The sequence below is a fragment of the Euprymna scolopes genome, chromosome 2 (genome assembly GCF_053919585.1).
Source record: "Euprymna scolopes isolate OS-2025 chromosome 2, ASM5391958v1, whole genome shotgun sequence".
Lineage (NCBI taxonomy): Eukaryota > Metazoa > Mollusca > Cephalopoda > Sepiida > Sepiolidae > Euprymna > Euprymna scolopes.
In genome coordinates this window covers 132,142,137-132,168,311 of record NC_136483.1, presented here as the reverse complement: position 1 = coordinate 132,168,311, position 26,175 = coordinate 132,142,137, and the positions used below count along the sequence as shown (strand labels likewise).

The 26,175-nt window shown below is 34.0% G+C and overlaps 1 protein-coding gene across 1 annotated transcript in view; it reads right to left on the bottom strand.

Annotated features, from left to right (window-relative positions):
* LOC145296156 (uncharacterized) overlaps positions 1-26,175 on the bottom strand; it is a 743,526-nt gene that overhangs the window by 455,376 nt on the left and 261,975 nt on the right. The gene's annotated exons all lie outside the window — the stretch shown is intronic.

Here is a 26,175-nt window from a genome sequence, read left to right as displayed (position 1 = left end):
TTTTCTTTCCACAATATGGTTTCATTTTATTCATATTTTCCTTTCCGGCATGTGTTATTAATTTATTTTATTGGTCCCCGAAAAAAAAAGGAGGGTAGACCTGTAAAGTCACCCTCGTCCGTTCGTCTGTCCACACTTTTCTCAATAACTACGCCTTGGAATTAAAAAAAAAATTTCTCAATCATTGAACATGATATGAGTAAAAATGTAACAGAACGGATTTTCTTTGGCGAGATGCCCACAACTACTGAGTTCGTCTCTTCCATTACATTAAGCGTATAGGAAATGAGATAACAGATGCGGGACCTGATCACGGTCGAAACACGTGAAAAATTGAAAATTGAAAATTATTTTTCATAGCTAAAAATTTACCAATTAGTAAGCAAGAAAGACACTTTTAAAAATTGTGCCTAATCTCGTCATTAACATTGTTGGTTGTATATTGTCTCGTTTTTATATACACTTTTTAGTTATTTAACATTAGGTTCTGATGTATGATTTTAGTGTTGTTAAGAGATGCTTTGATTGCTAATAGTGATTGCTACGTTCTTTCAAGTTTTGGTAGATTGAACTCGGAGACAAGAAACGCGAGCTTTAAGGAAAGTATAGTGGTGATGTAGCCAATACAACAGTCCTATTATAGATGAAGATACATTCTTACAAAGGGAATTAGAACTGGTATATTACATACTTTTCGCTGTTTTGGGGAGTTTGAGCAGTTTTATTGTTAACTGTGCTTGGATGTGTTGATTTTTATACATTAAATTGAAGATGTAGTTTTATTATTAGAATTGAAATTGAAATTCCTAGATCTTATTGAAAAACACTTTCCCGCAACCAACCCCTTACACAAAATCTTCAATAAAAATACCTTAAACGTATCCTACAGTTGTTGTGAAAATTTAGAGATGATAATTAAAGCACATAATAACAAATACTTAATAAAAACAATGTAAACAACAACAGAATAAACAATAAAAAAGTAAACCATGACAAAAATAAAACTAACACTAGCAGAAATAATAATAATAATAATAATAATAATAATAATAATAATAATAATAATAATAAATCAACCCCGGACAAGAACAACCATACCATAAATTAAAATACTAATAACGGACAAGATAAATGCAACTGTAGACACCGCACACTTTGCCCAGTTCAAAATAAATGTCTAACAAAAAGCGTAGTTTATCAGGCAACAATATTTGCGAAAGAAAACCCGAATAACAAAAAATATCACGTAGGCATGACTTCCTTAGATTTCAAAACCCGATACTATGACCACAAAAGTACATACAACAATAAAAAACACCGTATAAAAACAACACTAGCGAATAAATACTGGGAACTCCAAGAAAGCGGACATTCGCCGATTGTCGAATGGAAAATAATAAGACAAGCTACCACGTGTAGGCATTTAGACGACCCATGTAAATTATGCCTTCATGAAAAATTGCTATTCTGTACTTTAAAGAACCCCAAAATCTATTAAACTGTAGAAGAGAAATAGCAAATAACTGTGTTCACAAAATAAAATTTACTCTAGGATAGCGATACAAAATAGTTTTAAAACTAACAAAAACAATAGAAAATAAACAAATAAATAAATAAAATAAACATGAATATACATAAACGATCACACATATATGTATGTATGTATATATGTGCATATATGTATGTACACATATGTATATTTATATATAAAAAAAAGAAAATGTCTGCCTTAAACCACAAAACTAGTTTTAAAACAGATCCTTTGTTCGATAAAATGCATGCCCATTGGCTGATAGGAAGAGGCGCGGTGGATACTAGAAAGCTGATTGGCTAACTAAAATCCTCAACAGAAGAGGACCATATAAAAACGATAAACAACCACAGAATTCGCGCAGAAGCCTGACGAATCCTAGAGTGGATGAAACGCCGAATATTCAGTGTAGCTTAATCGCCATATATATTTTATAAATTACTAACTAGCTCTACCTACGTATTGAGCACTTTTGAAGAAAATACTTAAAGTTGACGCATAAATCTATACTTTCGTATGTTAATTTTATGTGAGTAAATGAAGTAGTTATATATATATATATATATATATATATATATATATATATATATAAATGAATGTCTGTGTGTGTGTGTCTGGTCACAAATAGGCTCCTATATGGTTGACTATTTTTAAAAAACTGATTACATATAATGATAGAAGATGTATCGAGACACAGGAATGATTATGTTTGATCTGGCAGAACGGTGGTTCATTCAAATTGTGGGGTCTGCGTTCGCGCCTGGTTCATAAAGCATGGAAATAAAAAAATTAAAAAAACGTTTACAAGTGTTTTTGACATAGATGTACATAAGAATACTTTATAAGTATGTTTTAACTTAAATAGGGATGGTATAATAAAATTGTGGGAGTCTGCGTTCGCGCCTGGCCTCCGTTGAATGGAAATAGGCACACACTTTAATAAAGACTTTTCATATCTATCTGCGTAAGTATACTTTGATAATTATGTTTCAGTTTGAGGAAATATGGTATAATAAAATTATGGGGTGTTCGTTCGCACCTGACCTCCATAGAATGTAAATATGTCACAAAGTTTAACAAGGTTTTTTAATATACATCCACAGAATATTGTGATAAGTGTTTCAGTGTGAACAGGTATGGTATAATAAATTATGACGTTTATCTATTTTATTTTTACTTTCATCATATTTTGCTTTGGTTTTGATACTCTCGAATTCGAAGCTATCTCTTTACAACCATTTTATTTCATAATCTATCATGCTTTCATAAATCAGAGTCCATTTTCTGTAAGCTGTTTTTGAACTCCGTCAACGACGGATACTTTTGCTAGTATATATATAGAATATTTTAACCACTTTTCATCGCAAGTCACAACCCTGGCGAGAAACGAGTCGTTCTTGTAGCTCAAAAGAATGGAAGATGACACTTCATAACGGCGTTTCTTTTGGTTGTCGTTAAATTTGTGAAAAACACATTTATCAAGGTTTTGTCTTTCCAATCTCTCTTAAGTGGTTGAAAATCGTCGTATTCGTTATGTTTAATTCAGAAGCAAGTTTTCGAATAGTTGTGTGTGGATTGAATTCGACTAAGTTTTTTAATTGATCATCGTCAACATCCGATAGCCCCGTTTTCTATTTACAAAGTTTTAGCTAAGGTTTTCTCTTTACATCCTTATGTAGTTAAATTCTGTTTTAAAATTGAAGACTTTTGCGAAATCAGTTGATGCAAGTGCTAAGTCTATTTAACAATTTTAGTAAAGGCCTTTCTTTTTTTCTTTTCTTTTTTCCATCCTTATATAAATGAATTCTCTTTTGTCATTATGAAATTTTTAGAAGTCGGATTATATAGGTGCTAAGTCTGCGATTTTTGCAATTTTTTTTATTCAAGGCTTCTTTAGACTAATATATATATATATAAATATATATATATATATATATATATATATATGTATGTGTATATACATGTATATATATGTACATATATATGTATATATATGTACATATATATGTATTTATATGTACATATATATGTATTTATATGTACATATATATGCATATATATATGTCTATATATATATTATGTGTCAGATCATGTCATATGCTACTGGTACCATGTAACCCAGTACTACCTGCCTCATGGTCGGCTCACCAGCGACTAAACTTGTTCCCCCACCAGACTTGTTCGGTGAGGAGGGTGGTTAGTCTCTCTGAAGGATTAAAAACAAGAACTTTCAAAGGGCGAATGAACCCTTTTTCGGGATCAACGCCCAACTAGCACCGTGTGTGTTTGTGTGTATGTATGGGTGTGTTGGGATGGAGAGGGCTCCCGTAAGCCGTGGTGAAGGAAACCTTTCTAGGAGAAGCAAATCTCTGATTAAAAAAAAAAACATAAAGCGGGAGACCAGTACCCGCATAAAGCTGGTCTGCAGTTTAACTTGTTGCTGGCTATCTTGCTCTTGCTTGTTGCTGGATCTGAACATTTTGAACCGAGAGAGAGACTTAGCTGTCGTACAAAGCTAAGACTCTGTAACATCATTTGTGTATAGATACTCCCTCAGGCATTTGTTTATAAAAATGATCCTGTGGCGATGGAAATGTTGTGACATGTGGAGGCTTGAAATGCTGGAAACAGGTAATAATTGATCTCAATGACCGTCTTCAATATCATGCCTGCTTGAGCGTGTGAATTCACCGGTAGGACTAAAAAAAAAAAAAGAAGTCATTTTTGGGCTCATGGACTTTAAGTTTAGGAGTGGCACGCATCTGACTAGACGTTGACAAGACTTTAAGTGTGGGAGTGGCACGCGTCTGACAAGACGTTGCAATCATCATATATATATATATATGTATATATATATATATATATATATATATATATATATATATATATATATATATGTATATATATATATGCAGCCTTTGAGACTTTATACGACCGGTCACCACAGTCGATTGAAAATTTTGGGGGGCGACTAAAAGGCGTAAATCACTCGCCCGCCAGTCGATAAAATTTCTTTAAATAAAAAAGGGGAAAAACTCATTTATTTTACGACTGTCAGATATGCGGTTACTTCGAATGACCTATGTCTCATCATTTCAGAATTCTTTCATCTAGCTGTGAGACAGTTGGAATACACATTCGGCGTGTAGTCAAAATGTCGACTTCATTTAGCTATCTGATTTTGAAATTCATTTGGAAATTGCTCGACGCTACAACTACATACACTTCATGCTTACAAAAGTAAAGACGAACATTTGAAAGAGGAAAAAACGCATCGTTCCGTTACGCACGCACCAAAAATTAAATTATACAACAAGTAAGTAATCAGTTTTCGCTTTAGTATATTATTTATTCCAGGGACAATAGAAATGTTCAGGATATAAACAAATCTGGACATAAATTATAAAAATGTAAACACATAAAATTATCAAGACGGCTGATTATTAGTAACATGTTATATATGATATGATATTTCGACTTGCCTTGTATAAAATAAAAATATAGAATAAATGTATAAAAAACCTTTATTGTTTCATTAACAAAGCTATTTAAATACTAGGTTAATAAATTTCGATGCTATATGATGCTAAATGTCCATTTTTATCATGATCTCGCTTCGAGTTTTGTTCAGTAATTATTGTAAGTAACTATTTCTGATTCTTTTGAGCTGCTGGGATGATTGTGTGTTTCAGAATATTTTTCAATTATGAACTTCATATTGAAATGTTTCTATTTACAATGCCTCCCCACGGGATAGAGTTAAACACCAGGGTCGTTTTTTAATGTGGAGAAAAGAAATAAAAATTGTCTCAGTCGTGACGGATTTCTTCTCCACTGACAGAGAACAAGAAATTACAGTGCAGCATCTGAAAAACAGATACAAAACTTTGATCTCGACCCGAAGGCCAAGTGACCGAACGTGTGTTTATAATGAAAAAAATAATATCTAATATTTGTTTTGCATTTAAAATATATTTATTTCAAGGGTGTGATTTTTACATTATGTTTTCTTTGTGTATAAAGTTAGATATATTCGTTTTCTAACGGTACTAATAAACACAGTCTTGAATTATTTATATTTCAATTGTCATTTTGATACTACGTATCAGCATCCGAAGAAATGATTCTTATTTCTATGGAACAATAATATGAATGATGCTATATAAAAAATTGGTGTTGAATTTTAACGTTTTGTTGAATATTTTCTTAAATGTTTGTAGCAATAAAATAGATGATTTACAAGAGTTAAACAAATATTTTCTTGTTAGATTATACACACGGTAATTTGTTGAGTTATTGTAAAATTATGGCACTATTTATTTGTGCCACTGTTTCTAACACACTCTGCAGCATGACCGAGCGGTTATTTGGCCATGTGCGTAGAGATACAAAGAAACGCCTTCCAATAATTCCCTTTCCTTAAGCTCTCTCTTTTTCCTGCACGACCACCATGAAGTGAAGATGAATATTCTGTCTCTCCGTAAGTGGGGGGGGGGAGCACCCCCTCCCTCAATACTAGTTAGCTTAGTTAGCTTTGAAAAGCCTATTGTCAAGTTTTTAATTGTTAAAGTTTTTGTAATATATATTTTGTAAAATAAAATAGTTAAGATTTCTCATATATTACAATTGTGTCGCGTGTCGTCTTTCTTGTCTGCCATAAATGTCTCCATGCATGTCTTAAGTCGAAAGGCGGCCCTGAGGACAAAGAGATGAAGATTCCCACCAGAATGCCACCAGGGTGAAGAGATCATCTTGAGAAAAGAAAGGAGCCACACCCAGATCCGACATCTCAGGTATGATTTTCTTCTTGCTACACAGACCCTAATGACTGGCCCATCTTCATATCTTCATGAGACCGCTTTAAGACATTTACTATAACACGTCTGTCGGTCACACCTCAGTGACCGGCTGATAGTGGTATAAAATTATTTACTATTATTGACTGAAACAAAGGCATAAAGTCGGACGAGTAAAAATATTTTGGGGCTAGTAAATTTTCCCTCACACTCGACCGGCATCCGAGTGATTTTTTTTCAAATCTCAAAGGCTGTATATATGTATATATATATATATATATATATATATATATATATATATATATGTATATATGTATATATATATATATGTATATATATTTATATATATGCAAATATATATACATATATATGTACATATATGCATATATATACATATATATATATATGTATATATATGTATATACAGGGTGACCCCCCCCCCATCAAAATGGGCATCAACTATAATTAGGCCCCGTTTCTTAGTGTTTTGTCCGAATGAATGAAACTTTGGTCATAACTAGTTTATTATATTCAAGACATTACATCAAAACACTAGGGTCTTTGGCTTTTTTTTCTCCATTCTACAGCATGTTTTGATGGCTCCATTTACCTTTTGTTTTTGTTTTTGGTCACTCTGTATATATATATATATATATATATATATATATGCGTGTGTGTGAGTGTGTATATATATGTATGTATATATGTAAATGTCAGGTCATGTCATGTGCTACTGATACCATGTATCCCAGTACTACCTGCCTCATGGTCGGGTCACCGGCGACTAAACTGGTTCCCCCACCAGACTTGTTTGGTGAGGAGGGCGGCTAGTCTCCCTGAAGGATTAAAAACAAGACCTTCCAAAGGGCGAATGAACTCTTTTTCTGAGTCAACGGCCAACTAGCACCGTGTATATTTGTGTGTGTGTGTGTGTGTGTGTGTGTGTGTATGTGTACATGTGTATTGGGGTGGAGAGGGCTCCCGTAAGCCGTGGTGAAGGCAACCTTTCTAGGAGAAGCAAATCTCTGATTTAAAAAACCATAAAGCGGAAGACCATTACCCGCATTAAGCTGGTCCGCAGTTTAATTTGTTGCTGGCTATCTTGCTCTTGCTTGTTGCTGGATCTCAACATTTTGAACCGAGAGAGAGACTTAGCTGTCGTACAAAGCTAAGACTCTGTAACATCATATTTGTATAGATGCTCCCTCAGGCATTTGGGCTCATGGATTTTAAATGTCTGAGGGAGTGGCACTCGTCTGACAAGACGTTGCAATCATCATATATACATACATATATGTATATATAAGCATTTAGCTTCTTTTTTTGGTCACTCTGTATATATATATGTATATGTATATATTTATATATATGTGTATATATATGTGTATATATATATGTATATATATGTATATATATATGTGTATATATATGTATATATATATATTCATGCATATATATATATTCATGCATATATATATATGCATATATATATATATATATATATATATATTAGGTTGAAAAAAAGTTTTTGCTTTTAAATTCTGACGAACATATCTCAGTCCCAACAAACAATTATTGATCAAAATAAGCACTATCAGAATCCACGCTTTTTCCAACGTGAAACATGTGTAACGTAACGTAAGAATTTTGCGATCTGGTTGCGATGATGTCGCTGAAGACGAATTTAATATTGCTTGAAAACTTTTAAGCTTTTCTCACGCTGAAAATTGTCGAGATGCTTGAAAAAGTGGTAGTCGGTAGGTAAGAAAACTTTAGAGTATGGAGAATTTGTAACCGAATTCGTTAAAATTCTGCAAGGTCAGTTTATCAACCTGTGATCGGACATTGTTGTGGGGGAGAATTGGGCGTATTTTGTTGACTAGTGCAGGATGTTGTTGTCGAAGTTTCTGATGCTTTTCACCCATTTGTTGACAGTACTTCTCTGCCGTAACGGTTTCTCCTGCATTCTAAAAACTGTAATGGATTAGACCAGTCACAGACCACCAAAGTGTGTATGACCTTATTTTAGTGCAACTCTGGCTTCGAGAAGTGTCCTGAAGTCTTGTCGGTGTTTAACGACTTTTCATGGCAAGTCACAACCTGGCCGAAAAACGAGTCGTTCTTGTAGCGCAAAAGAATGGAAGATGGCACTTAATAACGGCGTTTCTTTTGGTTGTCGGTAAATTTGTGATAAACCCATTTATCAAGATTTTGCCTTTCCAATCTCTCTTAAGTGGTTGCAAATCGTCGTATTCGTTATGTCTAATTCAGGAAAATTTTTTTCGAATAGTTGTGCCTGGATTCAATTCAATTAAGTCTTTTTATTGATCGTCGTCAACATCCGATGGCCGACCGCTACACTCATCAGCTTTAAAAGTCTAGTCGCTGCCACGAAATTTCTTAAACCACGTGCGTTCAGTAGTGGTTCGTGGGCCAAACGCTTCGATGATATCGCGAGTTGTTTCAGTAGCTATTCGGCCTAGTTTTGATTAAAATAGGAACATTGTGTGAATTTGCTTTTTCTTTCATCTTGTACTCAACGTTTCCAAAGGAAGACATAATTGTTTTAAAACGATTCTAATTCAAACGATTAGATGGAGCGAAAACCTTCTAGATTGTATACCACGTACATTTTTAATGATGCCATTTATGTGCACTTAGTTTTAACTTTAATTAAATTTCTATTAAGAAATCCAATCTATTTGCTCTTCTGACTTTAAGCGTAATTTTTCATTTTTTGAATTCTTGTTTTGACACACCCAACATCTAATGTTGCTACCACAAGCGTGTAGACGTACACATATTTTGAGAGTAAATTCGTATGAATCAGCATGCTACAACAGTGTTGACCGATTGGATTCTGTTTTTTTTTCAGCTTTACAGGAGGTTGACAGCATCCTTAAATTGAAGCGATAGTTTGGAACCGATTGGATTTGAACTTGAGCCACTTGGTGTTCTGTCTGCAACTTTATATACATATAAACACTTAACATACTGTTATAGGACAGTTTATTAAAAGCAGACCTGACATGTCTGAATTTAAGGATAAGGAAGTTTGTTTATTGCTGCTAAGCCTCCAAAGTCTCTACGTGTTCTAATGAATTCGATTTTCAGAATTAACATAATCAATGAAATCTGATTAAAATCTGAGATAAACATGAATCGGTATTTTACAACACATACTGCCTCTTGGAACGCAAGAGACTACTTGTGTGGAGGTGAGCCGCGAGATGTCTGTTTACATTGAATTTAAACTTCTGCAGGTGCGTACAGTAAAGTGAAGCAGGAAACGGGGAGAGAATTAAAAAGTTAAGCCATCTGAGGGAAGAAACTATTAGAGTAGAACGCTTTTCAGCATCTAAAGACATTATCAGTGATGGGGTGGAATTTTGCTGATTTTTGAGCTAGTCTGAAGTATGTACACCGAGGGGGCACAGTTAATATGAGTTCATCAAATCATATTCTATTAAAGTACTTGTAAAATATGCACAGGGATAAAAAATTGCGACGATGTGACAGGGTTTGGAGTTTGATCGATAGTGCGGCATTTATTAGATTTAAAACTCTTTTCGGAACCTGCTTAATAGTAAGAGACGAGTGGTATCCGCCCTAACGTTGTAATAATACTTCAGGCATCGGAGAATTCTGATGTGTTAGGTTTCTTGCACAGTAGAGGGAGCCAACCTTCTTTGCAGCAACCTTTGCAATCATGCTCCATAAGGAACTCGAAAGCCACTCTGGGATAAGGTGACTTGGAAACGACCATGTTATAATCTGTAGAGAAAGAATCCTGCGATACCGATATAGGAGGGAAAGGCTAGCAACGTCTCTTCGCGGGGGAGGGGATCAAGAAAAGAGAATAAATTATTTCTCACTAGATTACGAAGTCAATTATTTTGAAACTCTTATGTGAACTATTAAGCTTGATTAAAATATTACTATTTTCTTTTATAACTGATACACATGTGTCGAAAGATAGATATTATATGGAACATACTTTCCAACGTGTTTTATTTAACTTTGAAACATCTTAAACGATATATAACATCGGGCGAAAATACTATTCATTTCCACCAAGCAATTTTAGTAAGTCTTAACATTAGCTGGATTCATCACTTTAAGTTAAACATTGTGCGCGTGGTATTTTCTTTCTTTCTAGTGTTAGCTTATCATCTTCACCAATATACAAATATATATGCATGTACATTTATATACATATACACATATATCCACACACACACACACACACACACACACATATATATGCATATACACATATATATATACACACACATATATATATACACACACACACATATATATAATGGCTATGTTTTTATTTACCGCTATACACACACACATATATATATATGTATATATATATATATATGTATATATATATGTATATATTGGTTATGTTTTGATTTACCTCCATACAAATTGATATAGTGCTGACAAGCGATGAACGTACGGTATTTATGTACACTTTATTTATTATTTATGCGAAGCTTTCATGTTTAAGAGTGATGTTTTCTCTCAGCTCAGAGAGATTACATGTTTTTATTCATTATCTTAAGACAACAGTTTCAATAAAACGAAACCACCACTGATTATTACAAATGTCTTTCTTATAAAAATGCTTTCACCCACACCCACAACCCCCCACACATACTGAAACACACGCACACACATACGCATACACACCACCATATATATATATATATATATATATATATATATATTTAAATAAGGGAGTAGTCACCAACAATGTGTATTTTTTAACATTATTTTATTATTCCGTGTCTTGGTTTTTCATTGAGAATTATGTTTGGATCATTGTAATAATGTTTTTAAGTCATTGAAATCGTTTTTACGCGCGTTTCAGACGTTCTGTGAAGCGTCCTCGTCAGAAATTATTTTCAAATGTGTTGGAGATGTAAAAATGGCAATTTTCGTAGTTCATTTGAAGTGTTTCAAAGGGGTAGAGGCTTGTAAGTGTTTATTATTCATTGGCATGTTCAATTTTTATTACTCTTTTATTGGACTTGTCCAAGCAGCTGACCTGGTTGTAGTCACTCTCTCTTTTTGCTAGTGTTTTTTTTTCTTTTCCTTTAGGGTGGGGTAGGTGCGTGTGTGTATGTGTGTGTGTGTGTGCGCGTGTGTGTGCGTGTGTGTGTGTTTGCTTTTATTGGTTTGAGAACTTATATACTGTTTTATAGTATTATGAGGTTATTTTCTTCCTTAGGAAGGTGACTGTGATCCGAGGTCGTTACTAATGTGTATGTGTGAGGAGGGGGGACCAGCTCTTCTGAAATAAGGGTAGGGGTGCTTTCATTCTATTTTGATATTTATTTTTTGGTGTGGGGGAGATTTTGTTCTCCCCCACACTATGAACCGATCCTGGGGCTGGCCATACCCACATGGGGAGACAAATAAATAGAAACATTAAAAAATCCCCTATACATATTTTAAATACACCTCTCTTTCTAAACAAACATAATATAAGGAATACCCGAAAAGACTAAAAGGAAAAATCACAATACTAAAATCCAAGAATCCATTGTTATTGCGTAGGGAAATGTACACACACAGGCACGCACACACAGGCAGACACTTTCACTTTCATAGATATACTAGCATTTCAGCCCGGCGTTGCCCCGGTGTTTTGAGGTGTATGCTGAGCAAAAAAACAAAAAAAAAACAGAAAAAAGTCAATTTTTTTAAAATTTGACCCCTATTAAGACCCTTTAATACTTATTGTTTTGGGCTCAAATTACGTTATTAATTTAGAGCCATGTCCAAGGTACCTATATGAAAAATTTCAAGTGTGTACACCCAAAATTCTTGGAGGAGTTTGGTAGAGTTCTCAAAGGTCAAATCGTTGAACTTTGACCCCTTAACAGACAAATTTTTGCTGAAAAGCAATCACGTCGATTTTTCCAAATCTCGGTACCCTGTATATCAAATTTCAAGTCTGTAGACTAAAAATTGACAGATTATTGCGTAGGGAAATGTACACACACAGACACACACACACCGACATACACTTTCACTTTTATAGATAGATAGATAGATAGATAGATAAATAGATGTACTGCCAAAGAGACTCGACTTTGCCTCGAATTGAATGATGATTCACGAATGTTTCACACGCCCATATTTTTATTGTCATCAATATCAGTGAAATCGTCCATCTTCAAATCGATTGATTGTCTGCTCCAGTTGCGCCCTATCATGGTGCATCAGGAAGAAAATATACACGCCTTTTTGAAGTAACACTACATTGAAGTCTACATTGCACTGTAGAGAACTTATGGTTGATTTTATAAAATTATTTTATATATTATGGCTTGAATTTAAGTTTAAATGCACAAGTACGTGGTGAAATTTTGCTCTACCCAGTAAATATTCATTTTGAACACGCCCTTCTCATACCAAAAAAAATTACTGTTGATTTTATACGCCGTGCGTTAAGTTTTCGACAGTGCAATTTAATACAGCTTCTAAAATGAACTTCTGTTATAAGACGGTGTATGTGTTAACTTTGGCGGCATAAGATGTTAACTTTGGTAAAAATCGCCTGTTGCTTTTTTCATCGGATTATTTCAATTATCGATACATATCGGAGAAAAAGCTTATCTAAGAACACTACCAGCTACATAAAGTACATTTGTGTGAAAGTTCATAAAATCTTCCAAGCCGTTTCGGATTCTATAAGGAACGAAGTAACACACACAAATTTCCTTTTATATAATAGTGCATTATATAGATGCCCCAAAAGCACTGAAGGGGTTTGAACTTAAATATATTCTTTACTTTTGATGATATCTTTCTGTAATTTTAACACACTCTGACTAAGACATTAGAAAATTTAAGCAATTTGGGGGGGTATTGAAAGCAGACGAGTGCCGTACATTGTTATTACATCTCTGTTTATGGGGGCAAAAATATGACTGAAATTAAACAAAGAACAAGTAAATTTACTGGAAGCCTGGAAAAATCATGGTTTACAATAGCAAAAATGCGAGCATGAAAAGTAACATAGTTAAGCTTAAACATGGTAAAGTAAAGGACTAGTTATCAAAAGTGTAAAAGAAAAGAACAAGATATTCTAGTAAAAAGTATAATAATTTTATAACTCAAAATATTGCAGTGTTAAGAATTAAAAAAAAATTATATTCATAGCATTATATAATCAATGGTTAATGCTGCAATATTTTAAGTTATAAATTTATTATATTTTTTACTAGAATATGTTGTCCTTTTCTTTTCCAGTTATAACAGCTAGTCTTTTACTTTTCTATGTTTAAGCTTAACCATATTACTTTTCGATGGTCGCATTAATCCATTGTGATTATATATATATATATATATATATATATATATATATATATATAATGTTATAATAAAAAACTCAAATCCTCTTGCTTGGGCGTTGACAAATAAATGAATATAAAGTAATAAGTTTTTGTTTTAAATCGGCATTTTACGGATCGTCTTCTTTGTTTCTTTTATTTTTAATAGATTTATACATTTTATTTTTTCTGCATTCCTAATATAAACAAAGCGAATATAAATAAATGAATAAAACAGAAAATATTTTTTTTAAATTGACTTGCGTTACAAATAAATAAAATCGTTCAGTTTAAGTGTTTTACTTATTTCATTTAAAGTAATAAAATACACAAATATTTCTTTCATAATTTGCCGGTGGATGTTGAAACTAAAATGCTATATTTTATACTAAATACTAATTGGATTAAAGATTTGCATTTGCTGATTCGTATAAACCAGCACATTCCATCCAAGATTTACAGAGTACGGTAGGATATGTGAGTTTCCTTCCTCTGCAACTTTAGAATCTGCTATTGGCCAGCATTTGGTTGAGAATCCTTGTTGTGCCAAGAAGTATAAAATAGAGTTGTTTGAAGTACGTCATAGACTGGATTCCAAAAATCATTTAAAAATTTGTCTCTATTGAAATTCGAAAACTTTCTTTGTGCCGACAGAAGGAATCGTAAAAAAACGTTAAATCTATTTAAATAACTTTGACCACCTCCCTTCTGTTTTTTCAGTCGCCTTATACTCGTTTACTGAATTGTTTATTTTAATCGTTGTTTGGCACCTTAACTTAAAAAAAAATCCTCCATTGCTCCTTATTTTCGCCATTAATATTATTTTTGTTTTATTGCTATCGATTTTTCTTCTGATGAAATGATAGCCGAAAAAGCTCTAGAGATATTTCAGCTAATGTCCAAATGTGTTTATAAATTTTGGGCCTACGAGGTTTTTGACGGTTACATCGCTCACCCCCACCCCACTAACGGGGTAGGGGAGTCACTTATAACTAGAAACCCTGTGCACGCTCAATTCGTTAAATTTACACTCGTAGAGTTACAAAATATAGCAGGATAACCCACCATTGGGGTAGGGGGAGGTTTCTCGGGTACACCGCTCAACCGGACCAACGGAGTACAGGGCCCAAGAGTGTCACTTATAAATAGAAACCCTATGCACGCTTACAAAGTTTGATGTAGAGCTACCGAACTTGCCATGATAACCCCATCATGAGAAGGCAGGTTTTTACTTGTTACATCACTCACACCAACGCAGGTGAGGCCCCATGCAGATCACTTATAATGGGGAACCTTAATTAGTGTTCTTCTGCTTGTTTTCAATAAAGATTCGTACTACGCCCCCTTTAAGTTAGTTTGATGGGGGGTTGCTTTGGCTTTGATACCTAAGAATTTTGAATCTCTTTACACCTACACCCCCTTTTATAAATCTGTGTCCATTTTTTTGAAGACTTTTTAACCCAGTCAACGCTGGATACTTCTGCTAGTATATATATATATATATATATATATATATATATATATATATATATATATATATATATATATATATATATATATTACGCATTGATATTTTTATAGAACGGAATATATACCCCGTATTAATTTATATATTTTTTGTATATATACATTTTAAATTATAAAACGAATAAGTCATTTCAAACGAAGTCTTCGAAATAATAAAGACGAACCAGTAAATCAAGTGCTTAATAATTCGATTGTCTGGTATTCGTATATTTGCTTTTATCTTCTTAATTTTCTTATCTGCATTGAATATTACTTTTGCCTTCAAACGTGGCCTTTTTCAAATCCTATTTAAATTTATAACAATAGTTTACAACGGTATATTGTTCAGTACGGATCTTAAATACGATCTGATCTCTTTCCCGATACCAGTGCTATTCTAGTCTTTATCGGAAGGATAAAAAATGAAATCATATCAGTTGCATCACGAATTCAGTGAAATTTTTTATTCGATGCAAATATGAATTCACTCAAATAATAACAGGAACAAATCAGTTCTTTAGATGCGCCCATTCAATATGCGCGTTTTATTGAATTTTTTCCTTTGCAATTTTGTAAGTATTACTAATTCTCCTTCTCCTCCTCCTCCTCCTCCTTCTACTACTACTACTACTACTACTACTACAAAAACAAAACAACAACATCAACAGCAATTATAGAAGAAAGACCACAAAAGTGCATGAAAAAAGTGGAGGAACACCACATGAAATCAAGATAACTGAAATCGCAAAATTGTAAGTTAATTTTCTCCCCCTTCCAAAATCTTTTTTAAAAGTCGAAGCATCAGTATCCACTGGCAGCACGCTCAGTAGTAGTAAAGGATCAAGGAGCATGAAAAGATAGAGTAGAAAAAGCACTAACCAGACCTCCATTGGATTATTGTGATGACGACTGGGATATTGAAAGGAGTTAATGCCACGAACATTCCAGTGATGATAAATGGTCATTGCCAAAGAGGATCAATTGTAAACAGCTGTTGCGATAATGCAAATTTATTTGCAAACGTTATCGAAAGAGGTAGAAGATACATGACATCTAAGAAGATTTGTCATTCAGATTCCAGGGAACACCACCAGTTGTTTTCAGGTAGCAATTCCTGATGATAACGTGTGTGAATACTCCCAGTGAATAATAATAATAATAATAATAATAATAATAATAATAATAATAATAATAATAATAATAATAATAATTCTGCTTTCGTTTATCAACGTCTCTTTGGAAAGGGATGTAATTCATTTCCAGAGGATTTCCCTCAATCCCGGCTCCAAACAGGAGCTTCAAAGATCAAGGGTTTTTCTAAGGATGTTGGTTGTACCTACAATAGCAGAGGTCTGAAGGTTACATAAAACATCGGGGATTTGTAGTTTTTTCAATTGTCCTTCCAGACAACTTTATACTACTCCTAGTGTACCAACTATGACCGGTATTATTTGTGTTTTAACCCCATGTATACGCCTTATCTTCAAGGCCAATGGAGTATAATTGCTCCATTTTTCGTTCTCTTTCTCTGACACAGTCCTGTCTCAGGGTACTGAAACATCTACAATCTGCCATTTTTTTTTACTTTGTCAATGGCGACCAAATCCGGACGATTATGTTCCAATTGCTTGGTCGTTATGACACTTTTGTCTCGCCATACCTCTACTTTGCCATCCTCACTTTTTCTCACTTCATCAGGCACCTGCTCAAACCATTTTCCAGCACACTTCACCCCAACCCTCTTACACACCTCCCAATATATCCGGAGTCTCATGCGATCGTGTCTTTTGCGGTACTCTCTTTGGGCCAATCCCCTACACCCTGCTGCAAGGTGCGCAATTGTTCCTGAGGTATTACCACAAATCAGGCATTCTGCGGCAACTTCCTCTCCTAGAACCATTTTTTTTAACAATTGTGTTCCTAATGCCTGCTCTTGTGCTGCACAAACAAAAGCTTCAATACTCTTAGCCATTGCCATGATCTTTTATCAGCCATTTCTGCTATATCCTGGAAGAACCTTCCATGCATTTTCTTCCTAGCCAGTACCTCTGCCCTTTCTCTATAAATACGTTTCACATAATCAGCCTTGGTCTCATATACCTCCACTTCATTGGCCACAACCTTAAGCATCCACTCCTCACATCTAACCACATGCTCCTTCAACGACATCTCCTCGGTTTTAACACAATCTTTAAAAATTTTTAATCCTCTCCCACCATCTTTCCTCTTTTGATACAGTCTTGCTACGTTACTTCGAATGGGATATATACCAAACATTTCTAAAACTTCATGATGCCTACACCCCCCTCAACACTCCCAACACTCCAAAATACGTATATCCTGTATTTTCTATTTCTTTCATGATTTCTCCATTTGGCAGCACTATTCCATTCGAATGAACCTTTACTCCTCTTTTCATCACCAGCACTCTCCTTGGAATATTCCACGTTTAATATCAACCTGTCGCATCACCTCTCTGTTAGCTGTCAGCACCGTTTTCCATTGAACCATACGTGTCTACAAAAGCCCTACCACATTCTCAGCAAACTTTATCATCAATAGTGTTTCACGAATCCATGAATGAGGAACCATGTCATAAGCGTTTCTGTAATCGGTCCATGCTACATTCAGATTCCTCTTCTTCTTTTTTGCATCCTACATTAATGCTTTATCAATCAGTAGTTGCTCTTTGGTGCCTCTCGAGCCTTTCCGACACCCTTTCTGTTAATCAAGGAAAACACCATTACTCACAAGATGTTCATAATTTTTTTCTGCAAATATTCCAGTTAACAGTTTCCACATTAAGGGTAAACATGTAATTGGTCTATAATTATTGGCATCTGTCCTCTTTGCAGGATCTTTCCTAACCAGTATTGTTCTTTCCTTTACAGGCCAATCAGGGACATCTCCCGAGTCTCTGACCCTTTGCATGGCAGCTATAGGTGGATAAAGGCATTCGAACTGTTAAAACCAGAAGCCCATCACTCCAGTTTGTCATCCTCCGTATGCCAGCCTTCATGTCATCAATGGTTATCTCAACGTTCTTCATCTGATGCATTCCTGATAGCCTTTCTCTGACCTCTCCCAACCAGCTAGCATTCTTATTATATCGGCCTTCGCCAGACCAACCCCCACTCCAGAACTTCCTGACATCTTTTACATTTGGAGTGTTGTTATTTCCCGCCAGTTTACTACCATGTAATTCTTTATGCAGCTGAGGCTCATTGTTCCGGAAAAGGTTGTTCTGCCGGAACAAAGTTCCGAATTTCCATACCACCAATGTGGATCTTCTCTTTCAACATTGTTAGAACGCTCTTTTCCAGCAATCTATACCTCATTTCAATCTCGTCCTTGACCTTCGGTCCTAGTTTAACTCCTATTCTTATTTCTTCAATTCTGCCAATATCTTTCCGCCACCGTTTAATACTTTCTTCAAGCTGCGTGTGTGTGGCCTTCTATCCTTCAAGCTGCGTGTGTGTGGCCTTCTATCCTTCATTTCTCTCTTTTTCTTCTGTAATAAGCCAAGACGATTCGCAATAACGTATGACGCTGCATTCAGAACCTGTTAAGTTCCGTAGTTGAGATGTTCTTTCTTATGATGTTGTGAATTACTCCTTGAACTATTTTTACCTTGCTTTTCACCTTCCGCCTATCACTACTCTTCATGCTCGCAATAACTATAATCTCGTCCATAAGAAGAACCTCTCTTTACTTTGTACTTCTTTTTTCTACAGAAGTCAAAGTTCGAACTTCATCACCACTTCTCCATACATCTGCTCCTTCTACTGGTTCCTTTGTCACAGGCACTGATCTCATCTGCCTTAGATCCAACAAACTCCTTCTCATTACTCAGTTGCCCGCCTGCCATCATCGCTTACATTTCCATTCTGCACTCCCACTTTCTCAGTTCTTTCATCAGAGCTAGTTTCATCGATTTTACTTTCGTTATTCATTCCATTCCTAACCATCCGTTCAATCTCTTCTCTTGAAATCACTGAAAGTAGGTTGTTATTTTTTATTTGTTTTAACTGGGATATCAAACTCGCGACACTTCTAGTTCCTCCTCCTCCTCTCGATTCCCATTCTTCCTTCACCTTTCTTATATACATTATATTGATATCTTGTATTATATGTTATATTGGTATCTTATATTAGATGTTATATTGGTATCCTCTATTATATGTCATATTGGTATCCTCTATTATATGTTATATTGGTATCCTCTATTATATGTTATATTGGTATCTTATATGTATATATATATATACATTATATATATATATATATATATCATACTTTTATAAGTAAATATTTGCTTGTTTATAATAAACATTGATGTGTCAACATAAATTCAAATAAGGATATTTTAAGGCATTTTAAGCACAAATAAAATTTCTTTCGATTTCATCCGGTTCAAAATCGCAGTTGTCATTTAGGTCAATTAAATAACTGAATTATATTAAAACTTAAATATAAAGATTCGTTTTTTAATAGATTGTGTTTGTTTCATCAGACAACAATAAAAGTAACCAATGTATATCTTTCGAAGAATATATGTAAAACGAAATTTAAATGTGAATAATTATTTTTATGGTCAGTTGTATTTTTAATCAATTTTCCTAATAATCGGATAATATTTAATCGTTGTATACATTTGCCGTTTAAAGCTATCTGTCCAAAGTGTGTTAGTAATATCACCCCGATAACAGATTGTATTATTGGATCTTGTATTGTTATTGTTATTTATTCTCAACTTTCCTTTCAATGCTGACATCTAAACATGCAGATATTTCAAATTATTATTTCCCTAAAACAACTTTGGCAATATATTTCCACACTGGGTGAATAGTATGTTATAAAGTATTATGTATATTAATGCTATATACATATGTGTATATCTTTAAAAGATATAACTTTCATACATGCATTATATTCTGTGTTACTCACACACATTTATATATACATATATATATGGGTGGGTGTGTTGTGTGGGGGGTATCCAAGAGAAAGAGTGAGAGAAAGGAAGAGATATTGTGAATAAATATTAGAATAGCTCAAAAGAATCTCGGAGAAAGAAAACATTGTTTGGTACCACTCCTTTTGAATTTTGTTAAGTGCATGTGTGATAATGTGCAGGCCGCATGAGCTGTTTGACCTCATTCAGTGACCCGGCCGAGTTGACCGAAGAAAAACAGTTGCGTACAGTGCATACTAGATTGGTCATACTAGAAGAACGAGTTAGCTTTCATGATAAACACACACATACACACACATTCATACATGTATTCACAAACACACACACATATAAACTCATAAGTGTATATGATAGTAGTAAAAAAGAAAGGGGGTGAAGCAGACATGGGCATTAAGGAATGATTTTCAATGAATTTTCACCATTCATTGAGACCCGGCTCTGTTTTCACAATTTCTACAGATCTTTCTTTAATATAATACTTAATGTTAGAAGTATGGAGTTTGACTTTTCCTAGACGCGTACTTGAACTCGTTTTTTTATAAATAGAATGGAAATATAATAGCGCTTTGATATGATCTTTTTCTATTATATATATATATATATATATATATATATATATATATACACATATATATATATATGCACACACACATATACACACTATATATATACACACACATATATATACATATATGTATACACACTATATACAATCATATTATACATATATATACACACTATATACATATATATACATATATATGCACATACACACTATATACACACATATATATACATACATATATGCACATACACACTATACACACGCACATATATATATACATACATATATGCACATACACACTATACACACACATATATATACATATATACATATATGCACATGCACACTATACACACATATATACATACATACATATATGCACATACACACTATACACACACACATATATATATACATATATATACATATATATATATATATATATATATATATATGAGAGAGAGAGAGAGAAAGAGAGATGTCTTTGATAATTTTATATGAATTTATTTATCTTTTAAACATAGCCAGAAGAAAAAATATAGAAATCAATTTCTTTAAACGACTTTATCATGTCTCGTTTAAAAGCAAAGAACAGAAAGTTAAAAGTTATGCATAAATACTTTTGCTGCCATCATAACAAGAAAGGAAACCCTCCATCATTTCAGAATTTTACAACCGTTTGCTTACGAAACAAAACAATATACCTACATTTTATAGAAACTGCCCCAGACAGGACATGAAGACACTTGATGTAAGAACCTAAAAAGAAGAAAAATATTAAATCAAAATCAAAAGCTAGCAAACGATTAGTGTTATACTCTCTCACTTGCTTCTAACAAGATTATAACAATATCATTATTTATGTAACGCCAGAATTATCCGATAACTCAGCACACAAAAGCAAGAGCACGTTGTGACAACAATGATAAAATATAACAGGGAAAGATTGATGTACACCTCCCCGAAAACACCCAGAGAAAGGAAGAAAACTGAATCAATTATTGGCAGGGATACCAATAGATGCAGTAGGGAATAATAAACTAGAACGAGAAACGAATAAATGAAGAGGTTGATAACCCGTAGAAGTCTTATTAGAATTGTAAAGACGTTTTCATTAAATCAACAAAAAGAACGTAATTTTAGGAAAGTTTATAAGAATGGCATAGACTTAAAATATTATAAGCAGAACAATAGAAAAAATGTCACCAGTGCTCGACATAGGATATACGCGAATTGTCACCAGTTGGAGCGGTTGAAGAATGTCCATAATTACAACAGATTCGTTATATGAACACGGCAGTTTTTGCCAAGTCAAGAGTCTTTCTTTCTGAACTGACAGCGAGCAGACTTAGCCAGGCCCGGTGGTTAGGGACGACTGACGTCAAGAGAAACAGAGGGTGTGTGTGTGTGTGTGTGTGTGTGTGTGTGTGTGTGTGTGTGTGTGTGTGTGTGTGAAAGAGAGAGAGACAGACAGAGAGACAGAGACAGAGACAGAGACAGAGACAGAGAGACAATTACCCGTCGGTGTTATCAGCTTTAAGCGTTCTCCAAGCGCTTTATACGTTTTACAAGACACACGTAAGAAAACTTCAGTCTGTCGGGTTTTAACGAGTGCTTTATTTTTTCTTCCTTTGGTGATATGTTAAATGGCGCTATTCCCTTATAACCAATGTTTTATGCCAAAATTTTAAATAGAAACATATCAAAATTCACTTATTTTCGTCCGGCTTTTGAAAAATATTGTTTTTGTTATTTGTATATACTAATTTACAATTCTATCACCGACGCCCATAGCCAAGTCTACACTCGAGTTGACTGCAACAGACGGACATCTAATCTGCTTTTTGGATCAAAATAACACAAAGTGGCGGAGCATTAAGCTACAGGTCGAATGTTCGATCAAACCCGGGTGTACCTCACCATTTTATTTTATTTTATTTTTTTCATATTAATGTGTTCATTTTACGATGAAAAAACATACTATTTAAATTCGCCGCAAATCATTTCTTCATTTGCATAATTTAAAACTAAATCACAAGTGACTTTTCCAGGACATTCATCGTCAAGCCGAAATATCAGCTGACTTGATATTGTAAACAAACACGGACGAAATTTGATGAACGACATTATCATTATTTATTTATTTATTTTGGGAATTAGTCCACTGGAAAAATTATTGCTAGTAATATATAATAGTCAATACAGGATTAATTCTATTATAATACATACGTAATCGGCATGAATTAAAATATCGTTTACGACAGGGCCACGCCGGGCGTCCATCTAGCACACACACACACACACACACACACACACACACACACACACACATATATATATATATATATATATATATATATATATATATATATATATATATATATATATGTACTAGCATGAGTGCCCGGCCTTGCACGGGTGTTTAGAGGTGTGTGTTGAGCAAAAAAAAAAAAAAAAAACTAAGTGGTAGCAGGAAGGCAGGCTCGAACCCGTACCGCGAAGGAGGAAAAGAACGGGAAAAACGTGACGTCTTTGCTGTTATGACCACCGCCAAACCGGAAGTGACTTAGGTTTAAATTAAGGCTACACAATCGAAAAGATGGGATGACTTTCGAAAATATCGTCGAGAAAAGCAACCCCTCCCTGGCGAAAAGTGTCCAGTTGAGGGTGAAGAAATTAATGTTTTTATTCAATTTTTCGGTATTTGTCGTCTGAAGGGTGGAGCTTCAAAACGATACTGATATTGTGAAAATCCGTTGGCTCTGTCGAAAGTTTTACGCAGACATGCAAACATGCATACATACATTTATATATAGGTAGCTCAAATTTTCGACCCGAACCCAAAAAAGCTTGCCCTATCTCTGAATACCCTTTATGTTAAATTTCAAATGTTTAGACCAGAAATTGTCTGAGTAATTTGGTAGAGACCGCAGAGGTCAATTTTTTTAAACTTTGACCCCTATTATGACTCCCCTTAAAATTTATTGTTTTGGGCTCAAATCAAGTTATTAAGTTAGATCCATGTCCAAGGAACCTACATCTAAAATTTCAAGTGTTTAGACCCAAAATTGTCGGAGGAGTTTGGTAGAGTTCTCAAAGGTCAAATCGTTGAACTTTGACCCCTTAACAGAAAAATTTCTGTCCGAAAATGGATTAGAAAGATTTTCCCAAATCTCAGTACTCGGTATATCAAATTTCGAGTCTATAGACTAAAAATTGACAGAGTTATTGCATAGGGAAATGTACACAGACAAACACACAGATACACACACACACACAGACAGACACTTTCACACACACACACACACACACACATATATATATATGTAAGTAAATGGTAGAAATGGTAGTTTGTTTGAAGCTTTGCTGATAAAGGAATATATGGAAGTTTTAAAAAGCTACAATCTTGTGAATGTTGTGGATATTCTTGTTCTAAAAAAATCAGTGTTAGTCATGCATATGAGAACTCACGCTGTGCAAAAGCCATATTCATGTGAGGTTTGTATTATTTTATGTTAAATAAAATTTAGTGACGCATATGAAAACTAGCAAGCATACCCGGTGAACCAAGTGCAAGTGAAATACAAACGATTGCACTGAAAGGGACGGCTAGAATCCTGAAAAGATCTCTTGGTTGGACTCACTAAAATAGGGGTAAATGTCAGACATCTGGTTGGATGTCCCATCCCCTAGAAGAAAAAGTTTAAGAAAAATGAAAAAAAAAAAAAAGGGAAAAGACACATTTTTGTGAACTCTGAATATTCTTGATCTTTAAATACAAGAGTAGTTTTGAAGAGATCTTTCTTACAGAACGACCATAAATGTTTGTGTGCTAAAATATTTCATGTATTTCTATGGAATCATGTACAGTGTAGAAAATATGTATTATAGAAGTGTGTGTAATATTTGATATTAATGAATTATATATAAGAAAAAAACACAACGAATAAACGGGTATTGGAATAATCACAGTGCGGTTTTTTTTAAGAATATGGAAATTAGTATATTTTGCTGTTCTTTGTGAAATCACTCCCATATTTAAGAGTGAGTTCATGAAGAAGTTTTTTTTTTTTCGTTTGAAATAAAAATGTGGGCTTTTAATATTGTTGCATTGTGTAAAGCTATCCTATTACAGCACATGAACTTTTTTGTAGGATTAAAAAAAAAACATAACGAACGTACCTTTTATATCCTGCTCTGGCCATGTCCTCGAGTGGTTTGAGTATCGCTGTTCATCGCATTTGGTACAAAAGCTCTCTCAATGTATAGCAGCAGACGCAAGTCTCATTTCTTCTTAGACAAATAGGTTTTATTCAGTTACCATAGTTGTCCAAGGTCGAATTCGCGTCATCGTTTCTCATCCTTAGAAAGGTGGGACTCTCTATTTTGTTATAGTTTTAGCTATTATTTATTTCTATCTCGTCACCTCCATGAGAACTCCATATACTCAGGGACTCAGACATATTTTTTTCTGATGTGCTCTGTCTGACCCCCCGAAACAGACTCTCCCTAATTCGTACCAATCTCCCCTCAAAATCGCGTTCCACGAATAGTTCTATGACGTAGCGATCCACATCACGCCATATCAATGATTTCTCTGCCTGCTTGACCCGTTTTCCCAATTTTGTAATGATTTTTTTATAACCAAACAATTTGTCTGGGCTTCTAATCTAAAAACAAGGAGCTCTAATTTATAATTCTATATATTGCACTGGCCTTAACTGCCAGTCCGTCAACAATATCTATGCAAGAAATAAGTTAACTTTATAAAGACACTAACTACGCTTAAATATGATATTTTAATTGATGCAAATTTCGTATTTATCATTTTTATAGAGTCTATTAATTATTATTATTACGTTGTACCCAATATATAGTAGTGGCCCTTCGGCGTAATCCGGACATAAAATATGCTTAAATACGGTATTTTAATTCATGCAAATTTCGGGTTTATTATTATACAGCCAATACTTTATTGCGGATTATATTTTACCCAATATATAATTGTGATCTCCAAAGTAAAATAAAAGACTTAAATGCCATCAGTTATAATCGAAATCAAAAACATATACCTCTCCAGTCGTAGCCATTACCATCTAAGCCATATGCATATAAAAACTTAAAAATAACGTTATTTTACAGATAAAATGCGCATGCATAGAAAAGAACCTGGACTTGACTTACTACTTTTTTATTTTGATCCCTTTGCAACTATTTTTACCGGCTAAAACTAAATTTGTTTCACAGGTCCAAATCCTCTATATATCAAGTTTTAAGTCTGTAGACTAAAAATTCACAGAATAGTTTGGTAGAGACTATTCCTCACACAGACAGACAAACAAGGTCAATTTATATATATATATATATATATATATATATATATATATATATATATATATATATATTGCAAAAATGGTAATTAGTAAAACCTGAAGAGAGTGTTCAAT